Source organism: Nyctereutes procyonoides, unplaced genomic scaffold, assembly GCF_905146905.1.
Source record: "Nyctereutes procyonoides isolate TBG_1078 unplaced genomic scaffold, NYPRO_anot_genome, whole genome shotgun sequence".
NCBI classification, from domain to species: Eukaryota; Metazoa; Chordata; class Mammalia; order Carnivora; family Canidae; genus Nyctereutes; species Nyctereutes procyonoides.
The window spans coordinates 55,742,256-55,766,096 of NW_026575047.1; the positions used below are offsets into that span (position 1 = coordinate 55,742,256).

Below are 23,841 nucleotides of genomic sequence, written 5' to 3' on the forward strand. Positions count from 1 at the left end.
TTGTGCAACAGTTCCATGAGTCTTTTGATAATACAGCCACCTGATCCTAGATTATCTACTGGATATAGAAAGTGGTTTGTGCCTTCTCTAGGATGACTTGCTGACATTAACAACTCAGAACAAGCTCAAACCTACTTATACTAGATGACCTAAGATGTTAAAATATTCCACAGTATTGCCCAAATATTTAAACATATTCCCAGAGCCCGTGAGAATGGGCTGGAATGGGTTCATGGCTGGAACCCTCAAGTTTGGACAATGGCTACAGACTGGATTGCAGACTATTGCCTTTATAATTATTATGTGTACTCTCTTGGTTACAGTGCACCCTACTCCTGACTTCTAACGTGTGTGCCACCCAGGCTATTTGTGTCCTCACCATTAACTCTGATGTCTTGGTCTCCCAGGATGGAGTGTAATGTAAGTGCCTGACAATTAGGGTTTTTAAAAATAATAATATAAGTTCCTATCATTAAGCTTTTGATTGTTTATTTTAAATATTTTATTTATTTATTCATGAGAGACACACTGAGTGAGGCAGATACATAGGCAGAGACATAGGCAGAGGGAGAAGCAGGTCCTTGTGGGTAGTCCAATGTGGGACTCAATCAGGGACTCTGGGATCATGCTCTGAGCTGAAAGCAGACATTCAAACACTGAGCCACCCAGGCATCCCCATTTTTTTATTTTTTTATTTTAAGTTTTTAATCTGTATGTAAACATACAATTGTAATGATTCCAGGTGTACAATATAGTGATTTGATACTTCTATACATTACTCAGTGATCATCATAAGTATACTCCTTAATCTCCATCATCTATTCTACCCACCTTCCCACCCACCTCCTCTCTGGTAACCATCTGTTTGTTCTATATAGTTAACAGTCTGTTTCCTGATTTCTCTCTGTCTTGCCCTCTGTCTCGGTCTCGGTCTCTGTCTCTCTCTCTTTTTCCTTTTCTCATTTGTTTTATTTCTTAAATTCCACATATGAGTGAAATCATATGATATTCGTTTTTCTCTGGCTGACTTATTTCATTTAGCATTATACTCTCTTGTCATTGCAAATGGCAAGATTTTATTCTTTCTTATGGCTGAATGATATTCCATTGTATCTATATCTATATCTATATATCTATATCTACCACTTTTTCTTTATCCATTATCAGTTAGTAGATACCTGGGCTGTTTAAATAATTTGGCTGCTATAGATAATGCTGCAATAAATATAGGGGTGCCTATATCCCTTTGAATTAGTGTTTTTGTATTCTTTGGGGAAATATCCAGTTGTACAATTACTGGAGGCCGGGTAGTTCTATTTTTAAGCTTTTCAGGAATCTCCATCCTGGTTTTCAGAGTGGCCGTAATATTTGCATTTCCACCAAAATTGCAAGAGGGTTCCTTTTTCTCCACATCCTTTCCACAACTTGTTTCTTGTTTTTTTTTTTTTATTTTGGCCATTCTGACATGTGAGTTGATATCTCATTGTAATTTTGCTTTGCATTTCCCTGATGTAAGTGATGCTAAGCATCTTTCCATGTATCTGTTCCCTGATGTAAGGGATGCTGAGCATCTTTTCATGTATCTGTTGGCCATCTGAATATCTTCTTTGGAGAAATCTCTTTTGCCCATTTTTAATTGGATTCTTTGTTTTTTAGGTGTTGAGTTGTATCAGTTCTTTTTTTTTATAAATTTATTTTTTATTGGTGTTCAATTTGCCATCATATAGAATAACACCCAGTGCTCATACCATCAAGTGCCCACCTCAGTGCCCATCGCCCAGTCACCCCCACCCCCCGCCCACCTCCCCTTCCACCACCCCTAGTTCATTTCCCAGAGTTAGGAGTCTTTCATGTTCTGTCTCCCTTTCTGATATTTCCCACTCATTTTTTCTCCTTTCCCCTTTATTCCTTTTCACTATTTTTTATATTCCCCAAATGAATGAGACCATATAATGTTTGTCATTCTCCTATTGACTTATTTCACTCAATATAATACCCTCCAGTTCCGTCCACGTCGAAGCAAATGCTGGGTATTTGTCGTTTCTAATGGCTGAGTAATATTTCATTGTATACATAAACCACATCTTCTTTATCCATTCATCTTTCGATGGACACCGAGGCTCCTTCCACAGTTTGGCTATTGTGGACATTGCTGCTAGAAACATTGGGGTGCAGGTGTCCTGGCTAAAGATTTTATTTATTTATTCATGAGACACAGGCAGGGGGAGAAGCAGGCTCCATGCAGGGAGCCCGACGTGGGACTCAGTCCCAGGACTCCAGGATCGCTCCTTAGGCAGGCACTAAACAGCTGAGCCACCCAGGCATCCCAATGTATCAGTTCTTTATATATTTTGGATAGTAACTCTTTATCAGATATATCTTGAAAATATCTTCTCTCATATTGTAGGCAGCCTTTTAGTTTTGTTGATGATTTCCTTTCTTGTACAGAAGCTTTTTATTTTGATGTAACCAAGCAATCTTGAAAAAGCAAAGCTGGAGGCATCACAATTCCAGACCTCAAGTTCTATTACAAAGCTGTAGTAATCAAAATGGTATGGTACTGTCACAGAAATAGACACCTAGTTCAATAGAATGGAATAGAAAACCCGGAAATAAAACCACAACTATATGGTCAACTAATCTTCAACAAAACAGGAAGGAATATCCAATGAGAAAAAGACAGTCTCTTCAACAATGGTGTTGAAAACTGTACAGCCACATGCAGGAGGGTGAAACTGGACCACTTTCTTACACCTACAAAAAATAAATTCAAAATGGATTAAGGACCTAAATATAAGGCCTGAAACCTTTATAAAAAATCATAGAAGAGACATCAACTATAGCAACTTCTTTCAGGCTATGTCTTCCTGTGGCAAAGGAATCATTTTCTTTTCAGATTGAGTTCATTCTTCGGAGTCAGAGTTTGGATTACTCTTTCAAAGTAGGTGACTCGTTTCTCTGAGTGGTCTGACTTCAGAGAGCAAATGGCAGATAGGTAGGGGAAACAGATGTGATATCTCAACACATGATCAAGCCACGTATTTTTCTGTTCAATAAAGACATTTACTTCATATTACAGGCCCTCCATTTTTATCCCTTTCACCCAAAAAAGTAGGAAGTCGAATTCCATATCACATTTATGTTCTTCTGGAATACTTTCTTCTTGCCTCACAAGCAAATCATCCCTTGTCAGTGGGATTCCATAATTCCTTTGAATCCATGACTGTTGTCTATTTCCCCTACCTTTCCAAATGAGTGTTTCCAATATGGTTATCCTCTCCCTTTCTCCAACTAACTACTTAGTGTTGGGAGAAAATAGCATCCTTTTATTTTTCCAAGTCCTTAACCATGAAAAACCACGTTAGGACTTTAATATTATTCATACTTCCTGACTTTGAGCTGGATTCAATATCTAGATTAACTTTGCATTGTGTCCCTTAGAAAAAGAGTGTGTTCAACATGTGAGAAGAAGGAATTAAGTGAATATTTGATGAACAAAAGGGTTACCATGGCAGAGAAAATGCTGTATGGTCATCAAATCTTATTTACTCTGGCCTACATTTCACAGTCCTGCATTTCCCATTCAGAGTTGTCATTAGTTGAGGTCATGTGACTGAATTCTAACCACTGGCACATAGGCAGAAATGAAGTGTTTCACAACCATAGCTGGTCTGACATAATCCTCTATGCTTTTTCACTTCCTCTGACAAATGAAAGGCATATATTCTGAGAATCAAGTGAAAAACAGAATCATGAGTGGGTAGGTACTTGAATCCTTGATTAATTGCATAAAGCAGAGCTTCTCAATCTCCACTCTCCTTAATCTATCCTGAATTTGGCATTATCAAGAATAAAGTGATATGATGTATTTTTTTGACTTGACATATAACATGAAACATAACATAGTATAACATAACATAACCAAGCCACTGAGATATAGGGATTTCTTTGTCACTGCATCTAGTGTAAATTTCTCTGAGTATCCCAGAAAGGAATACATCAAAGAGGTTATAGTATTTTATCTGAAATCACTTATGGTTTTCAAGAAAAGGTATCTGCGTAAATATCTAGGAACCAATCATTCTAGGCAGAGGGAACAGCACATACAAGGACCAAAGTCTGGGAGCATATGTTTAAGAAAAAGGAAAAAAACACAAGTACACCTGGCTTCTAGTGAATGAAGAGGAGAGAGGTGAAAAATGAGATTGAAGAGGTTGATGGAGTCTAAATCACATAGAACTCTGTAGGTAATGGTGAAAAGCTTACATTTCACTCTAATAATGATGAAACATCTTGGAAGATTTTAAACAAGGAAAATACATGATCTTATTATGATATATATGGTTTAAAAGATAATTTGGGTTACTCTTTGGGGAATAAGGTTCAAGAGGGAAGCAGAGAGATTATTTAGGAGATAAGGCAGTCTTCCAGGGAGGAAATGTTAGGAAATTAGAAAAATATTTATAGTGGTAAAGGGAAAATTTATATAGTCCACTGATTCATTTAATTAATCAAGTCTAGGGAAAGCATATGAATTGTATTTTTACATAATAATTATATGGAATATATAGTACAGTTAATACATTAGCAAAACATATGTGTACAAAATTCTGTTAAATATTCGGAACACTTTAAGTTAGGCTGAAGCAAGCCCTAGTTTTAGACCTTTTTAGACTTCATCATGTAATTTTAGTGAAACTAAAGTCCTTCACAGTAACAGAGAATACAAAAAAGCTACTGGTTTTCCTTATGCCCACCAGATGGCCCTAATGGAATCCACTCCACTAATGGAATACAGACAGAATGAAGTCAGCACATCTCTTGCTCTTGTGCACTGAAAAAGTGAAAGGGAATAAAGGGGAAAGGAGAAAAAATGAGTGGGAAATATCAGAAAGGGAGACAGAACATGAAAGACTCCTAACTCTGGGAAACGAACTAGGGATGGTGAAAGGGGAGGTGGGCAGGGGGTGAGGGTGACTGGGTGACGGGCACTGAGGTGGGCACTTGACAGAATGAGTACTGTGTGTTATTCTATATGTTGGCAAATTGAACGCCAATAAAAATAAATTTATAAAAATTTAAAAAAAGAAACATAGCCCTCAACAAAATAAATTCAAATCTAAGAGACTATGCTATAGGATCTTACAAAATCGGAATTCTGTAAAACCTTACTGAGATGGGTAAGTACTCATTTTAGGATGAAAAATAATAATGTACATGTGTAAAAATATGTAATTCTAGTCACGGGCTTCAGCTAGAAAGTTTTAGAGACCACATTGCCCTTCTCTTCATTAGAGAGCATAGCTCCTAGACACTCATATTGGACAACCCTATAGATAGTTGAGAATATAATTAAGAATAAAGTGTAAAACAAGAGCTTGCTTAAGACTATCTACAAATGTCTTAAAAATCTTCTGTGGATTGTTCTTTTGCCAATTTATTAGTGGGTTTTTTATTTTCTATTAATTGACTTTTATGTGTTCTTTGTATATTCTAGATACAACCTCTTTATCAGATATATGATGTATAAATAAACATATTCTCTGAGGCTGTGACTTGCTGTTTAATTCCTTCAATAGTGACTTTCATAGGTGTTAATTTTACATTTTGCATTTGATAAAGTTTATTTTATCAATTTTTAATTTCATGGATTATACTTCTTTATTTATCTAAGATCCTGTCAACAAACTCAAATGCATGCTACCTTTTGCTTTTGTTTTCTTCTAAACAAATTTATTGTTTTTGTATTTTATACATCTATGATACATCTTTACTTTTTATATAAGGTCAGTTTCAAAGTTTACTTTTAGTGTATGAACTTCCAATTTCCCACCATCATGTGTTGAAAGACTTTTTTTTCTCCATTGAATTGCTTTTATGTCTTTGTCAAATATAATTTGACTCCATTTGTCATAGTCCATTTCTGGGTTTTCTATTTTGTTTCATTGATCTATGTGTTTCTACTTTCCAATGCCATACTGTCATTATCTTAGAGAGAAGACATTCAGTCTCTATATTAAGTATTATGTTAGAAGTATATTTTCCATACAAATCCTTTATTAGGTTAAGGAAGTTCCCTTCTCTTTCTAGTTTTGGAGAATGTTTACCCTGAATGGGTGTTGAATTTTTGGGACCTTTTAAAGAGATTACATGTCTTGCAACTCTTGTTCTAATTCACTGTTTTTATTACTGGGGGTTTGCTAGCATGATGGTGAAGTTGGGGGGTGGTGTTCTCCAAGCTTCTGGTTCTCAGTCATTGGAGTATACAGTGTGCTTCTGTGTTAGAGGTCTTCGTGATTGTCTCTGTCCTTCAACCAGGGATATAGTTTTTCTTCATGTTTTTATCTTGCTTGGTTATTGCTCCCAACCTACTTCCTTGGAGTTCTCTCTAGTGTTGGCTATAGCTTTTTTATTTCTTAGATGACACAGGAAGGCTGGAGTTAGGCTGGAGCAGCTAAACTTTCCTTTCCTGTGTTGCTTTCTGGTAAAGACTTTCCTCTAATTTACGATGTCTGGTAGCTTCTACTCCAATTTTGCATTCCCTATATCTCCCTAGAATCACCTTACCCCAGATTTTAGGGCAGTTGATTTACTGTACAGCCTTTGTTCTCTGGTAGGTTTAAGATAATGCATCAATTTTCTGTTTGTATATATTTTTTCAATTAAGGACAAAAATGATGACTTTCAAGCTCTTTACATGCCAGAGCTCAAACAAATAGTTGACTTTTAATGAACTTGATAGGAGTGAATAAAAGCAGAATTCAGATATATGACATGAATATGAAGCCTTTTATGTACTCTAACAAAACCTTGATTTCAGACAGTGTATTTTACCTTATTGTCTTCTGAAATGATCAGGGATTCTCAACTTTATTATGTGTTTCTCTCTCTGAATGCAAGTTGTTTTCCTTTCATTCTTGCAGACTTTGGGTTATTTTTGTAATTTATCTCTTTGCTCCTCCAGATATTGGGAATCCCTAACTAAAGATCACACATTTAATATGGCAGTGGAGTAACAGGAGTGTTATCTCCAGATTCACAGTGACCAGTAATGATGGACTATATCTCCAATAAGCTTTATTTTTCTAGACATCAGCATACAGCATTCTCCTAGGAAGGGCAACTAGGTCTCTGATGGCTCCTAGCTACCAAGAGCACTGGAATTCATTCCAGCCAGTACCACACACCCTAGATGCCTCTCCAGCTTAGGAATGCCATTAGCACGATCTATCTGTACATGAACACCATATTAATTTTTGGGGGAATATGATATCCCAGGCCTGGGTACATTTTGGCACCTAAGCCACTTAATTATAACTCATACAACCCCTGTAAAAAGGGAGATGGCTCATTTATTTTTTTCTAGAATTATTTGGTTATGTCAAATAAATCAAATCATATTTGATTATTATGTGATTATGATCAATTTCTGTCAAAACACTAAAGTAGCCATCCCTAAAACCACTATCAAGTTTGAATAAAGTCGTCTTTCAATGACTTTAAGAAATAAACTTCCCTTATGTGTACCCTTTTTATAAGATCCAAAAACTACTAAGAAGTGATCATATTAGAAAGGTACTTCTGTTTTTCCAAAAACATAGAAGCATAAAATGTGATCCTAGGGCAAGCTGGCTCTAGTAGTCCTGGCCAGCTGCATAAATCTGGTTAATTTACCATCACCTCATTCATTTCCATTGATGAACTTCCGAAAGGATCCCATTTGCAATCCATAAATAAGCATACTAGATATATAATACATACATAATTGTGTATGTATGATCAGCTAATGGAATGAAGAGGCAAACTAATGTTCCCAAATTCCTTTGTTCATTTATGAGTATTAGTTTCCCAAACAAGGGCAACCACTCACACCAACCCTTAATGAGGCTAGTTATCCAAACCAAAGAAGTCAGGATGGTAAACATAGCATGGACAGAACCACAAAAGAGCAATTTCCAGAGGCAATGCCATGTATGTGAAGACAACTTACAGAGAAGCCAAAGTTAAACTCAAGCATGTGAGCAGCCATTCACATATGATGAAGGGAGAGTGGCCCTTGGGTTCATAACACTTGCTCTGAGATTGTACAAACTGGTAATAGATCCATATCCTTACTTGAGTGTCCTTCAGAAATTTATTACACTCTTATAAGCTTCAGTTTCATTTGTAAAATGAGAACAAATACTTGACGCTTCTAAGGTTTTTGAAAAAACTGAATGTGATAATCTATGAAAACTGTTTGCCATTTATTGCTATGTATTACATATACTGCTATGTAATACATGTACAATAAACATTTCCTGAGAAAATGAGTTTGGGAGCCATAGCATTTTGGAATACTTGTGAATGTTTTGACTTGCATAGGCTACAATTATTTTCCTCCATTTTCTACCAGTTTTAGATTTTCTTTTTTTTTAATAAATTAATTTTTATTGGTGTTCAGTTTACCAACATACAGAATAACACCCAGTTCTCATCCCATCAAGTGTCCCCCTCAGTGCCAGTCACCCATTCACCCCCACCCCTCGCCCTCCTCCCCCTCCACCACCCCTAGTTCATTTCCCAGAGTTAGAAGTCTTTATGCTCTGTCTCCCTTTCTGATATTTCCCACACATTTCTTCTCCCTTCCCTTATATTCCCTCTCACTATTATTCATATTCCCCAAATGAATGAAAACATACACTGTTTGTCCTTCTCCGATTGACTTACTTCACTCAGCATAATACCCTCCAGTTCCATCCACGTTGAAGCAAATGGTGGGTATTTGTCGTTTCTAATGGCTGAGTAATATTCCATTGTATACATAAACCACATCTTCTTTATCCATTCATCTTTCGATGGGCACCGAGGCTCCTTCCACTGTTTGGCTATTGTGGACATGGCTGCTAGAAACATCGGGGTGCAGGTGTCCCGGCGTTTCATTGCATCTGAATCTTTGGGGTAAATCCCTAACAGTGCAATTGCTGGGTCATAGGGCAGGTCTATTTTTAATTCTTTGAGGAACCTCCACACAGTTTTCCAGAGTGGCTGTACCAGTTCACATTCCCACCAACAGTGTAAGAGGGTTCCCTTTTCTCCGCATCCTCTCCAACGTTTGTGGTTTCCTGCCTTGTTAATGTTCCCCATTGTCACTGGTGTGAGGTGGTATCTCATTGTGGTTTTGATTTGTATTTCCCTGATGGCAAGTGATGCAGAGCATTTTCTCATGTGCTTGTTGGCCATGTCTATGTCTTCCTCTGTGAGATTTCAGTTCATATCTTCTGCCCATTTCAAGATTGGATTGTTTGTTTCTTTGGTGTTGAGTTTAATAAGTTCTTTATAGATCTTGGAAACTAGCCCTTTATCTGATACGTCATTTGCAAATATCTTCTCCCATTCTGTAAGTTGTCTTTTAGTTTTGTTGACTGTATCCTTTGCTGTGCAAAAGCTTCTTATCTTGATGAAGTACCAATAGTTCATTTTTGCTTTTGTTTCTTTTGCCTTCGTGAATGTATCTTGCAAGAAGTTACTGTGGCCAAGTTCAAAAAGGGTGTTGCCTGTGTTCTCCTCTAGGATTTTGATGGAATCTTGTCTCACATTTAGATCTTTCATCCATTTTGAGTTTATCTTTCTGTATGGTGCAAGAGAGTGGTCTAGTTTCCATTCTTCTGCATGTGGATGTCCAATTTTCCCAACACTGTTTATTGAAGAGACTGTCTTTCTTCCAGTGAATAGTTTTTCCTCCTTTGTCGAATATTAGTTGACCATAAAGTTGAGGGTCCACTTGTGGATTCTCTATTCTGTTCCATTGATCTATGAGTCTGTTTTTGTGCCAGTACCACACTGTCTTGATGACCACAGCTTTGTAGTACAACCTGAAATCTGGCATTGTGATGCCCCCAGATATGGTTTTCTTTTTTAGAATTACCCTGGCTATTCGGGGTCTTTTCTGATTCCACACATATCTTAAAATAATTTGTTCTAACTCTCTGAAGAAAGTCCATGGTATTTTGATAGGGATTGCATTAAACGTGTAAATTGCCCTGGGTAACATTGACATTTTCACAATATTAATTCTGCCAATCCATGAGCATGGAATATTTTTCCATCTCTTTGTGTCTTCCTCAATTTCTTTCAGAAGTGTTCTATAGTTTTTAGGGTATAGATCCTTTACCTCTTTGGTTAGCTTTATTCCTAGGTATCTTATGCTTTTGGGTGCAATTGTAAATGGGATTGACTCCTTAATTTCTCTTTCTTCAGTCTCATTGTTAGTGTATAGGAATGCCATTGATTTCTGGGCATTGATTTTGTATCCTGCCACGCTACCAAATTGCTGTATGAGTTCTAGCAATCTTGGGGTGGAGGCTTTTGGGTTTTCTATGTAGAGTATCATGTCATCGGTGAAGAGGGAGAGTTTGACTTCTTCTTTGTCGATTTGAATGCCTTTAATGTCTTTTTGTTGTCTGATTGCTGAGGCTAGGACTTCCAATACTATGTTGAATAGCAGTGGTGAGAGTGGACATCCCTGTCTTGTTCCTGATCTTAGGGGAAAGGCTCCCAGTGCTTCCCCATTGAGAATGATATTTGCTGTGGGCTTTTCGTAGATGGCTTTTAAGATGTCGAGGAAAGTTCCCTCTATCCCTACACTCTGAAGAGTTTTGATCAGGAATGGATGCTGTATTTTGTCAAATGCTTTCTCTGCATCTAATGAAAGGATCATATGGTTCTTGGTTTTTCTCTTGCTGATATGATGAATCACACTGATTGTTTTACGAGTGTTAAACCAGCCTTGTGTCCCGGGGATAAATCCTACTTGGTCATGGTGAATAATTTTCTTAATGTGTTGTTGGATCCCATTGGCTAGTATCTTGTTGAGAATTTTTGCATCCATGTTCATCAGGCTTTGAAAATCTAAAACTCCCTGATGAACATGGAGTTTTAGATTTTCAAAGCCACTGTTCTCTGGCAGTGGGAGTCTCCCAAGCTATGCCTGTCACTGACAACAGGATGGCTCACAGCTACAACAGGCTCCAACTCTCATATTCTGCAATAGATAGAATGGGGAAGTGAACCTTTAGATGGGGGAGTGCCAGAACTCTAAGTGTACTATTGCAGACCATGACAGACAGCCTAAGCACAGAACAAATCCAATGGCTGGCTGTTGCTCTTCTCATAAATAAAATATTACCAGTACAAGTTAAAGTCACACAAGGTTGCAACAGAGCATGTCTGGTTCACCCCTAGGTTAGGTGCCTCATCACGTGGAGGTACAAAAAATCATTTATGTGAATGCTTCCACCTGTTTTAACCACTAATCACCTGAATTCCAAAGACCAGACAAAGAAACAAGTGCTGTAAGTTAATAGTGATTCAGAAGTGAATAGAGGTTTATCATAATTTAAGGTTACTGATCATCCAAAGCATCCACCTGATTTTGAAACTCTACCAAAAATAGAATTGTCAAAAAACATGATAAATGTATGAAATATAGAGTCTATGGCTACTTGAGAAGAACATGTAAGTTGTTGCCCAGATCTTGCTGTTGAATACTTAGGATCCTGTCAGGTGTTTGGGGCTGTACATAAAAGAAACCTCACCTAAAATTGGTTTTAAAATGCCCCACAGGTACGATTTGTTAATTTAGTGGCTTAAGCATGTCATTGAAGTCATGGGTGTTTTATATCTTTGAAATCTATGCTCCTTAGCATGTGAGTGATGTTTCTTTAATGATTATATGATAACTAGAGTAGTTCCAGTGGACATTATAGCTTCGCATGCCATGAGGAGGTATTTTGTACTCTCCTTTAAAAAATCTTCTTTTATTATGGAGGAAAATATTTCAGAAGACCACCGACCAGACTTTGTCTCATGTCCATCAATGAAGAATGATATTTGAATTATTATGATTATTTTAAACTAATTCTGGATTGGGGAAAGGAATTACCATACCTTAGTTCATGGTAGAATGAACATTCCAACCAAACTAAGTGTCTACCAGCAGGGAAAATATTTGGTTAAAGGGAGAGGGTAGGGTAGAAATGACAAACAGTAGAGGCCTCTACACACTTGCTTTATAAATTTATTAATAATGAGATCTCGGGAAGGATGGGGTTGGAGAACCAAACTATAAAAAAAGGTGTCCCAATATAAAACTGAACAGAGTGGGTCCTGGGTACCCACAAATAAAGTATAACATTGGTTTTGCAATACCTACATGGAGCATTTTTTAACCTTTGATGTACCTTATGTTGATAATAACACTATGTTTTAATTATAATTAGGAAATAGGAGGTAGGATGATGTGGCTATAGAAATGAAAGTATAAGTGACTACAATAGCTTTAATGGGCCATCTTAGGTAGACACATGCAGGCAGATTAAACTCCATGGAAAGATACTAAATAGATTTAATGGAAAAGAATACTAAGGTGATTGGAACTTTGTTGACATGCTCTATTTTTCTACCTGCCACCTCATCTCACCCTATTCAACCCTGACATTCACTCTGTTCTAGGTATACTTAAATTTGTCTTGTTACCAATCAATGAATTCCTCCTCCTTATGATCTTGACACTAGCTAATTCTTCTGCTTAAAATGTTATTCTCCCAGGCTTTTATGTGGCCTGGCTCCATTCTCTCTTTATTTTTTTAAGATTTTATTTATTTATTTGATAGAAAGAGACAGAGAGAGACAGAGTACAATCAGGGGGAGAGGGAGAAGCAGGCCCTCCACTGAGCAGGGACCCTAATGTGAGGCTCGATCCCAGAACCCTGGGACCATAACTCGAAGGCAGATGCTCAACTGACTAAGCCACCCAGGCGCCCCTACATTGTCTTTTTTTTAAAGATTTTATTTATGCATTAATGTGACAGAGAGAGAGAGAGAGAGAGAGAGAGAGAGAGAGAGAGGCTGAGGGAGAATCAGGCTCCATGCAGGGAGCCTGCTGCGGGACTCGATCCCAGGACCCCAGGATCACATCCTGAGCCAAAGGCAGATGCTCAACCACTGAGCCACCCAGGCATCCCTGAAGGAGACTTTCTTAAAAGGAATTGTGTGCATGGTCAGGACTGACTGAGATTGGGAGAAGTGAGTTTTACAAGTACACTGATATAACATTGAGATTTGGCTCTTCTCTCTGTTACAATGACAAGATTTTCTCGCATTGGTAGTCTATTCTTGATAAGAGACTGTGAACAGAGAGGAAAAGACAATGTTTTTGTTTTCTTTACCTGCCCAGAACAGCAAGGTTTTTATATTCTTTTTATCCTGTCTTTACTTACATAAGAGAGTGAAAACTTCTTAATATTAAAGGAGCTACATTTTGTTGACAACTCTATAACCTCCTGTAGAATCTCCTAGGGCCACCTTGGGGAAACAGATACTGAAGTGTTCAGTTTTGTAATGATTCATGATCCCTTGTAGGCATGTGCCTTGAAACCTTCTGAGATGGTTGGTTGGTTGGTTGGTTGGTTGGTTGGTTGGTTGGTTTGGCTGACTGGTTGGCTGGCTGGCTGGCTGTTTGCTTTTTCATTCATTCATTCGTTCTTTCATTCATTCATTTTCAACAGATTCCCAGAAAGCCAAACCCAAAATAGAGTCTCTTGACTAATATGTGTAGTTCACCTGCTATGTAAAGTCACATGAGAAGCATTGTCAAACAAATAATAATAAGCCCTTTTAGATTATATTGGGTGTGTGGATGCTGTCGGTGTTCCAAAAATGAAATGAAATTCCTAAAGTTGTAACATGTCCTGGTACAGTGCCATCACTTGACATTCGAATTGTTACAATGCTGTGTGTTAAAAAAATAATCAAGTTTTCTTCTCAACTGCATTATAATGAACTCTCATTCTGTCTTTAAAATACCATTCCAAAGGGACTCATAGGTGGTTCAGTGGTTAAACGTCTGCCTTTGGCTCAGGGTGTGATCCTGGAGTTCTGGGATCGAGTCCCACATTGGACTCCCTGCATGAAGCCTACTTCTTCCTCTGCCTATGTCTCTGCCTATGTTTCTCTCTCTTTCTCTCTGTGTCTTCCATGAATAAATAGATAAAAATTTTAAAAATAAAATAAAATACTAAGTAGTCACAGATCTATTCTCTGATCACAATATCTACAAAGAGCCCATGTTACTCTTCATAATTCACCTTATTGTAGTTTAAACACAGTATTATCCCTATTTACACTTCCAAATATGTTTATTATTCATCTCTCTTCACTAAAATGTAAGTTCTGTATTATTAAGAACTTTATCTGTCTCTTCACTTTTTTTTGTTGCAATTGCCTGGAACAGTGTGTTCACTAATAGTAGATGTCTCCCCTTCCTAAGATTAAGGGGTCAACCAATGAAACAGAACCAAAGAAATCTTGAATTATATAGCTCATCTGAATATAAGTCTTACTTAATCACCATGCCATTGCTTTTTAGTTATTATAGAAATAAATTAACTAAAATCTTGATATTCCTCTGGACAATATCTGCAGAAACTTGCAAATGAGTAATAGGATGATAGCAAAGTTGCAAATGTATGTTGTCGGCCTACTTATTGCAGAGAAACTTCAAAAATGTATGGTAGCTGGTCTTTTGTCTTTTTGCTCAGAAGTGAAATAGCAACCCAAATCCAGCCCACCTCCACCATGCCATCTTTATTTGTCCCCAGTGAAATCTAAGTTGTATACCTGTAGTGCACCAGTAGAGAAGTCAGTGCCATATCTGCACTGGCCCCCGGGTATGTCTCCAAAAGAGTTTGGTGATGACATCACCAAGACAACCAGTGATTGGAAGGATCTGAGGATTACAGTGAAACTGACCATTGAGAAGAGACAGGTCCACATTGAAGTGGTACCTTCTTCCTCTGTCTTGATTACCAAAGCCCTCAAGAAACTGCCAAGAGGCAGAAAGAAGCAGAAAAGAAAGAAGCAGAAAAACATTAAGCACAGGGAAAATACCATTTTGGATGAAATTCCCAATATTGCCTAAAAGATATGGCACCAATCTTCAGCCAGAGAACTCTCTGGAACCATTTAAGTAGTCCTGGGAACTACTGAATCTGTGGTCTGCAGTGTTGATGGCTGCCACCCTCATGATATCATAGATGACATCAACAGTGGTAGCAGTGGAGTACCTGGCTAGTTAAGAACTCCAAAGGAAAATATTTCAATAAAGGATAATTTGAATATATATATTCAAATATTAAATAAAGTATCATTTGAACATATATTCAACGAATATATTCAATATATATATTCAATTCAATACATTGAAAATATTATATATATAGTAGTGGCTGATCCCAGGCTATGGAATTCACTGCCTTTACCACCACTACATTTGATAATTGCTTTGTCTTCTTATTGTATCCTTAACAATTTCAACTTTTCTGGGTAAAGAAGCTAATATATTTTGTTTTTAATTATAGAACTTTCTAAGGGAGCAAAAATGAGTCTCACAATGGGTAAAAGAGAGGAATAGCTCAGAGACCAAGGCCAAACTCCTTGTCTTCTGGCAGCAGAAACCAGAGATAGAAAAGTAAGTGACATACTAAAATTTCAGACATCAATTGTAGGCTGAAGCCCAGTCAGGACTTTGTCCTCTGCCATGAGAGAGGGGCAGATGTTGAATCTGGGTACTCCTAAAGAAGAAACAATGACATCCATTTTGGGATCATATTAAAGGATATGCTGATATCTTTCTTTGCGAAGTTCCACTAAATGTTAAGTTTATGTGCAACAGAATTCCCTCAGTCTTGAAGCAAAACTGTGTTAGAAAATAATTCCTTGAAAAATCAGTGGTTTCAGTAAACAATTCTACTATTTTTTGAAAAGAATTAACATCAGTTATACACAATCACTTCCAGAATGTAGGAATATTTTATGAACTCGGTAATACCTGAGACCAAAATCAGACACAGTACTCCACCCCCAAGAAAGTGAGATTATTTCCAGGATGCAAGGCTACTGCAATATTTAAAAATAATTTAATATTAACAGGCTAAAAAGGAAAAACCATGATTGCAGCAATCAATATAATAAAATATTTTTAAAATATTTTTATTTATTTATTCATGAGAGACACAGCAAGAGAGAGAGGCAGAGACACAGGCTGAGGGAGAAGCAGGCTCCCTGCAAGGAGCCCGATGAGGGACTTGATCCTGGATCCCAGGATCACGCCCCAGGCCGAGGACAGACACTCAACCGCTGAGCCACCCAGGCGTCCCATAATAAAACATTTAACAAAGTTCAACTGTGAATAAAACTCTAAAAACATGAACAGAAGAGAACTTCCTCATCATGAGAAAGGGCATTAGGTAACATATAGGTGATATTATACTTTATAGTTAAGGATAGAATGTTCTCCTGGAAACACTGGAACAAGGCAAGATTGTTCTCACCACTCCATTTCAACATATTACTTGAAGTCCTGAATAATAAGTTAATAAAAGCAAATAAAGTACATACAGATAGAAAAGGAAGAAATACAACTACTCCATTTTTGCAGATGACATAATGGTCAATGTAGAAAATACTATAGAATCTATACATAAACTAGAATGTGTGAATTCAACAAAGTAGCATGTCTACAAGATCAACATACAAAATTCAGTTGTATTTCTACATACTAGCATTAAATAGGTGAATCAGAAGTTGAAAATGTAATATAATTTACAATAACTCAAAAAGAATGAAATACTTAGGCATAAATCTAACAGACATATCTAGGACTTATGTACTGAAAAATACAAAATGCTGTTGGAAGTTATCAAAGGTAATCCAAATAAATTGAGAGATATACTATGTTTTTGGATTGGAAGATTCAACATAGTAAAAATGTCGATTCTACCCAATTTGATATATAGGCTTAATTAAATTCCTACAAAACTCCCAGGAAGTTTCTTTTAAATATATAGACAAGGTTATTTTAAAAATTGGCATGGAAAGTTAAAGAACATAGAATGGCTACAAATAATTTTGAAAGAAAATAATAATGTGAGAAGGTACTTCTTTCAAGACAGTATAAAGCTACAGTCAAGTTGGTGTAGTATCAATGGAAGGATAATCACATAAATCAATCAGACAGAATAAAGAACTCAGAAGTAGCCCACACACACAAATAGAACCGATTTTTGACAAAGGTACAAAAACAATTTAATGTTGAAAGGATAGTCTTTTCAACAAATATTGCTAGAACAATTAGATATGTATAAGAAAAAAAAACTCAGCCTAAACTTAATTCTTTATAGAAAATAATCTCAAAATGGATCACAAAGTAAATATAAAATGTAATGCTGTTAAATTTTTAGAAGAAAACATAGAAGAAAATCTTTGGGACCAAGAGTCTAGTACAGGGTAGCTAGGTATAAAACAAGGAACATGATATATAATAGAAAATAAATCAACAAATTGGACATCATCAAAATTTAAAACTTCTGTTATGTAAAGATCTTGTGCTGCTATGATAATGGACAGCCAAACTATAGACTGGAAGAAAATACTTGTCAACAACACATCTAATAATGGATTCAAATCTAGATTATATAAAGAACTCACAAAACCCAACATTATAAAACAAAAAGTTCATTTAGTAAATGGCCAGTGGAGATGAACAAACATTTCAGTAAAGGAGATATACAAATAACAAGTAAGTACAGGGAAAGAATTCAACTTCTCTCACCATTAGGGAACTTCAAATTCAGAGCACAATGAGATTATCACTACATACCTATTAGGACAGTTAAATTTATTCTAAAAGTGACTACACCAATCGTTGGTGAGGATGAAGAGAAACTGGATCTCTCATACATTGTTAGTGGGAATGTAAAATGGTATAGCCATTCTAGAAAATAGTTTGGTAGTTTCATTCAAAAGGTAAACATGCACTTACCATGGAACCCAGCAACTACACCAGATAAGTGAAAAATTATGCCCATACCAAATCCTGTCCATGAATGTTCATAAGCAACTTTGTAGTAGCTCAAACCTGGAAACAAACCAACATGTCTTTCACAGATAAATATTTCATCAGCATTAAAAATTAATAAACTATTAAGACACACAACAACTTGGATGTGTATCATTCACATTATAGTGAGTGAAAAATACCAGTTTCAAAGGTGTGATTCAATTTATACAATATTATCAAACTGACAAAATTATGAAGATAAAGAACAGAGTAGTGATGGCCAGGGGTTAAGGATACACATGATTATAAAGACATAGTATGAAAGAAATCTTTGTGGTTGAAAAATAGATCTGTATGTTGATTGCAGTGATGTTTACAAAAATACACATTTATGATAAAATATCATTGAACTACACATATACATGGTACCAATGTCAAGGTACTTGATATTTTACTACAACTGTATAAGATGTAAACATCGGTTGAAAACAGATAGAAGGTCATTAACCCTGCATAATCTTTTCAACTTCTTGTGAATCTATTTTTCCAAAACAAAATTTTTATTTTATTTTATTTTTTTATTGGAGTTCAATTTACCAACATACAGCATAACCCCCAGTGCTCATCCTGCCAAGTGCCTCCTCAGTGCCCGTCACCTAGTCACCCCAACCCCCCACCCACCTCCCTTTCCACTACCCCTTGTTCGTTTCCCAGTTAGGTGTCTCTTATGTTTTCTCACCCTCACTGATATTTTCACTCATTTTATCTCCTTTCCCCTTTATTCCCTTTCACTAATTTTTATATTCCCCAAATGAATGAGACCATATAATGTTTGTCCTTCTCCGACTGACTTATTTCACTCAGCATAATACCCTCCAGTTCCATCCACGTCGAAGCAAATGGTGGGTATTTGTCGTTTCTAACGGCTGAGTAATGTTCCATTGTATACATAAACCACATCATCTTTATCCATTCATCTTTCGATGGACACTGAGGCTCCTTCCACAGTTTGGCTATTGTGGACATTGGTGCTATATCCAGCAATTGCACTGCTGGGCATTTACCCCAAAGATACAGATGCAGTGAAACAAAATGTTTTTAAGCGTGTCTTGCAGAAGCCACAAGGCTAACATTCAAATTACACAGTTTTTTGGAACAGCTATCTCTACTGCAGGTAAATATTATAAGCCGTTATAGAGTATGCTCCAGGAAGTCTATGAGGTCTAGGAAATGCCTCTATGGTTATTGCTGATTGATTGGGCAATACCAATCCCTTTGCTAACCATGGTTCTCAAGCTGAATGTATTTTGAACAAGTGACAGCATAGAAAGCTAGTCTTACTTGGAGATGGATTGGCAGCTTTGAGAGCAAAGGCATTTGCACTGAGAAAGGCATCTCAGTGAGACCACCAGAAGGATTTCTATAGTTTCTCAAAGCAAAATAGGAGGAATTGGTAATGAAAGAAGCTCCCCATGAGTTCCATCTCTTAAGCAGAATGAAGCAGGTTTAGCTTTAAGAATCTAAAAGGATTAGGACACCGAGGCTCCTTCCACAGTTTGGCTATTGTGGAAATTGCGACTATAAACATCGGGGTGCAGGTGTCCCGGCGTTTCATTGCATCTGAATCTTTGGGGTAAATCCCCAGCAGTGCAATTGCTGGGTCGTAGGGCACATCTATTTTTAACTCTTTGAGGAACCTCCACACAGTTTTCCAGAGTGGCTGCACCAGTTCACATTCCCACCAACAGTGTAAGAGGGTTCCCTTTTCTCTGCATCCTCACCAACATTTGTGGTTTCCTGGCTTGTTAATGTTCCCCATTCTCACTGGTGTGAGGTGGTATCTCATTGTGGTTTTGATTTGTATTTCCCTGATGGCCAGTGATGCAGAGCATTTTCTCATGTGCTTGTTGGCCATGTCTATGTCTTCCTCTGTGAGATTTCTGTTCATGTCTTTTGCCCAATTCATGATTGGATTGTTTGTTTCTTTGCTGTTGAGTTTAATAAGTTCTTTATAGATCTTGGAAACTAGCCCTTTATCTGATACGTCATTTGCAAATGTCAGGGGGAAAAATAAAAAAATAAAAAATAAAAGGATTAGGGGATTGGACCAATAGGCTCACAGGTCTCTTCATGGCATTCACGATAGAAACCCCTGGAAGATTTGGAAGAGATAAATTGCTTGCACTCAGGAAAATGAGCCATGGGTTCTAAAGATGGATCCACCTTAGGCTTCATTTCCTAGACATTCTCCCCAGAGGTCAGACCTAACCATTCATTTCCTGTGTCCATATGACTTTCTGGGTTGGGGGCAAAAGTAAGCAGGAAGGGTCTGTGATCTAAATGTTAGGATCATCTGCCTTAAGACCCATCTTTGCTTGACCCAAGGTGGGTTTTCAATATAGAATTCAAGGAGTTCTGGAAACATCCACCAGAGGGACCCCTGAACTCACTTGAAAATCCTTTTTGTTTTTTTTTTTAATTGGAGTTCAGTTTGCCAACATATATCACCCAGTGCTCATTCCGTCAAGTGCCCCCTCAGTGCCCGTCACCCAGTCACCGCAACCCCCCCGCCCACCTCCCTTTCCACTACCCCTTGTTCGTTTTCCAGAGTTAGGTGTCTCTCATGTTCTGTCATCCTCACCGATATTTTCACTCATTTTTCTCCTTTCCTCTTTATTCCCTTTCATTAAATTTTATATTCCCCAAATGAATGAGACCTATGTTTGTCCTTTTCTGATTGACTTATTTCACTCAGCATAATACCTTCCAGTTCCATTCATGTCGAAGCAAATGGTGGGTATTTGTTGTTTCTAATGGCTGAGTAATATTCCATTGTATACCACATCTTTATCCATTCATCATTCCATGGACACCGAGGCTCCTTCCGCAGTTTGGTTATTGTGGACATTGCTGCTATAAACATTGGGATGGAGGTGTCTCCAAGTTTCATTGCATCTGTATCTTTGGGGTAAATCCCGAGCAGTGCAATTGCTAGGTCATAGGGCAGTTCTATTTTTAACTCTTTGAGGAACCTCCACACAGCTTTCCAGAGTGGCTGCACCAGTTCACATTCCCACTAACAGTGCAAGAGGGTTCCCCTTTCTCCACATCCTCTCCAACATTTGTTGTTTCCTGTCTTGTGAATTTTCCCCATTCTCACTGGTGTGAGGTGGTATCTCATTGTTTTGATTTGTATTTCCCTGATGGCAAGTGATGCGGAACATTTTCTCATGTGCTTGTTGGCCATGTGTATGTCTTCCTCTGTGAGATTTCTGTTCATGCCTTTTGTCCATTTCATGATTGGATTGTTTGTTTCTTTGCTGTTGAGTTTAATAAGTTCTTTATAGATCTTGGAAACTAGCCCTTTATCTGATACATCATTTGCAAATATCTTCTCCCATTTTGTAGGTTGTCTTTTTTTTTGACTGTTTCTTTTGCTGTGCAGAAGCTTTAATCTTGATTAAGTCCTAGTACACCTCTACCCTGCTACTCCTTGACCCTTAGGATGAGGAAAAGTGAGCGACAGAGGAAAATCGGGAGCCATTCAATGCTTTAAACCAAGTAAAATAGTATGATCTTAATAGCCAATGTAGTGATTCATGTGAATCACAGCATTATTGAAGTTAGAGATAATGCCAAAGGCAGCTGCAAATTTCATGCAGGAGACAATGGCCACAGGGATGGAGAGGAAGGAAAACACTGACCCTACAAGGTGGCAAAACTAGCATGGTAGGATAACTGATCATATGAGGAAGATGCCCAGATTTTAGGTGCTGGCAATGGACACAGGACTGTTGAGGAATGATCTTATATTATTTCAAGTATTATGACAGTAAATGAGAAGGTGACATGAGTTGTGGATGTCCAGTGGCGGTCATAGGGGCAGAGTATTCCATTCATCATAGCCACAATTATTAATTCTTGTTTGCTGACATTATTGCTTTATGAATGTCTTTAACAAGCAACTGGCCTTTGTGATTATGGCTATCAAGAGGCATGGCTTAGAGTAAAATCACCTCACAATTCAGTCCATCATTTTTAACTAAATGTATTAAGATATCCACTTGCTTATAATTTAACAGTCTATACAATTGTGCCCTCAATTTGGTCATAGAATTTAATGGGAAATGGCTTTTATTGAGATTGTATTATAGCTTTGTTGACAGTCTACTAGCACCCACTTATTTATTTTTTGTCAATTTATTTTTTATTGGTGTTCAATTTGCCAACATATATCACCCAGTGCTCATCCTGTCAAGTGCCCACCTCAGTGCCCGTCACCCAGTCACCCCCACCCCCTGCCCTCCTCCCCTTCCACTACCCCTAGTTTGTTTCCCAGAGTTAGGAGTCTTTCATGTTCTGTCTCCCTTTCTGATATTTCCCACTCATAAAAAATATAAAAAAATGCACCCACTTTAAGTTTCTTTTTTTAATTATTATTTCTTTATTGGAGTTCAATTTGCCAACATATAGCATCACACCCAGTGCTCATCCCATCAAGTGCCCCCCTCAGTGCCCATTTTAAATTTCTTAACAGATTGTCATGCCACTGGTCCACAGCACATAATTATGTATTGAGCAAACTACAAGTTGTTTCTTGAGGAAGCCTTTGATCTTTTCAGCCGAACACTCAATATATACCTCGATATTTGTGTGGTTGCATGAGGGGAAGGTATGAACACATTATAAGTCTTCCATAAGCAGTTCTTTTTGTAAAGAAGTCCTTGCCCCTCCTGCAGACTCTTTCCATTCAATATATTCCCATATGAGGAAATTCCAGGTGAAACAGTACAAATATTTTTAAAACTTTTTAAAAAAGATTTATTTATTCATGAGAGACAGAGAGAGGCAGAAACATAGAAAAAGGGAAAAGTAGGCTCCCTGTGGGGAGCCCAATGTGGGACTCAATCCCAGGACCCCAGTATCAAGATCTGCGTCAAAGGCAGACCCTCAACCACTCAGACACCCAGACAACCCTATTTTTAAAACTTTTGATGATGCAGTAGACTGAATTTATTTCAAGGCAAATTTTAGTAATTTACACTGCCCTTGGTAGAGTATAATGAAGGGTGCCTGTTTCATAACAACTTTACTTACACTGGTTCCGTGGGCTTTTATTTTATTCTATGCCAATTTAATAAATGAAACAGAAATACTGGTCTAATATTTCTGTCTTTAAATATTAATAGGGTTGTAAGTTTTTTCTTTGTTATTTGAGACCTGCATTTCCTTGTTTTTTTTTTTTTTTGTTGTTGTTGTTGTCCGATATCTTTTGCCCATTTATTTACAGGTGTTTTAATTTTTTTCTCCATTGTAACATTAAAAACTTTGTACTACCTTTATCTACATTCGGGAACTTTCAAATAAATGAGTCTTAAATTTGTTTTCACTTTTTTACTCTGTATTTTCGTGTATTCCCACAGTTTTGTTTTTTGCCCTCTGATTTTATAATGTCAGTTATTCTTAAACTTTTCCACTGACTATTTGGCTAATCTAGATTATTTTTAATTAAAAATTAATTATTATTATAAATGATCTCTCATTAGAATTTAAACTAACTCAGGTCTTAAACCCTTGGCATTGATAAAATAAGGTTATTTCTTTTATATCGTATATGAAATAAATGATTTGGAGGAATATGGCTCTGCTTCACCAACAGCAACTTGCTCAAGCACTTCATGAGTAAATTATTTGCAAGAAACTATAGAAATGATAACAAATGATCTGAAAAAAAAAAACCAAGAAATTCTAAATCCATGTGACATATTGCTATCCCAGAAAAAAACCTCTTTTGAGGATAGTTCTCAGCTGGGGTAGTGCTGTTGGTTTCATGGGGCATTAGTTGTCAACATAAGTAAAGATTGATTTTGGCCAGAAACCCAGTACTTGCTGACCCAAGAAGTTTACAAGAAACTCCCCCTGTATTTATGGAAAATCTAGCCACTTGGACAACTTGCCAAAGA

The 23,841-nt window shown here is 37.2% G+C and overlaps 1 pseudogene; it reads left to right on the plus strand.

Moving 5' to 3' along the window:
• The first annotated feature begins 14,616 nt into the window (after positions 1 to 14,616).
• On the plus strand, positions 14,617 to 15,112 carry LOC129510217 (60S ribosomal protein L12-like; annotated as a pseudogene).
• The last annotated feature ends 8,729 nt before the right edge of the window (positions 15,113 to 23,841 follow it).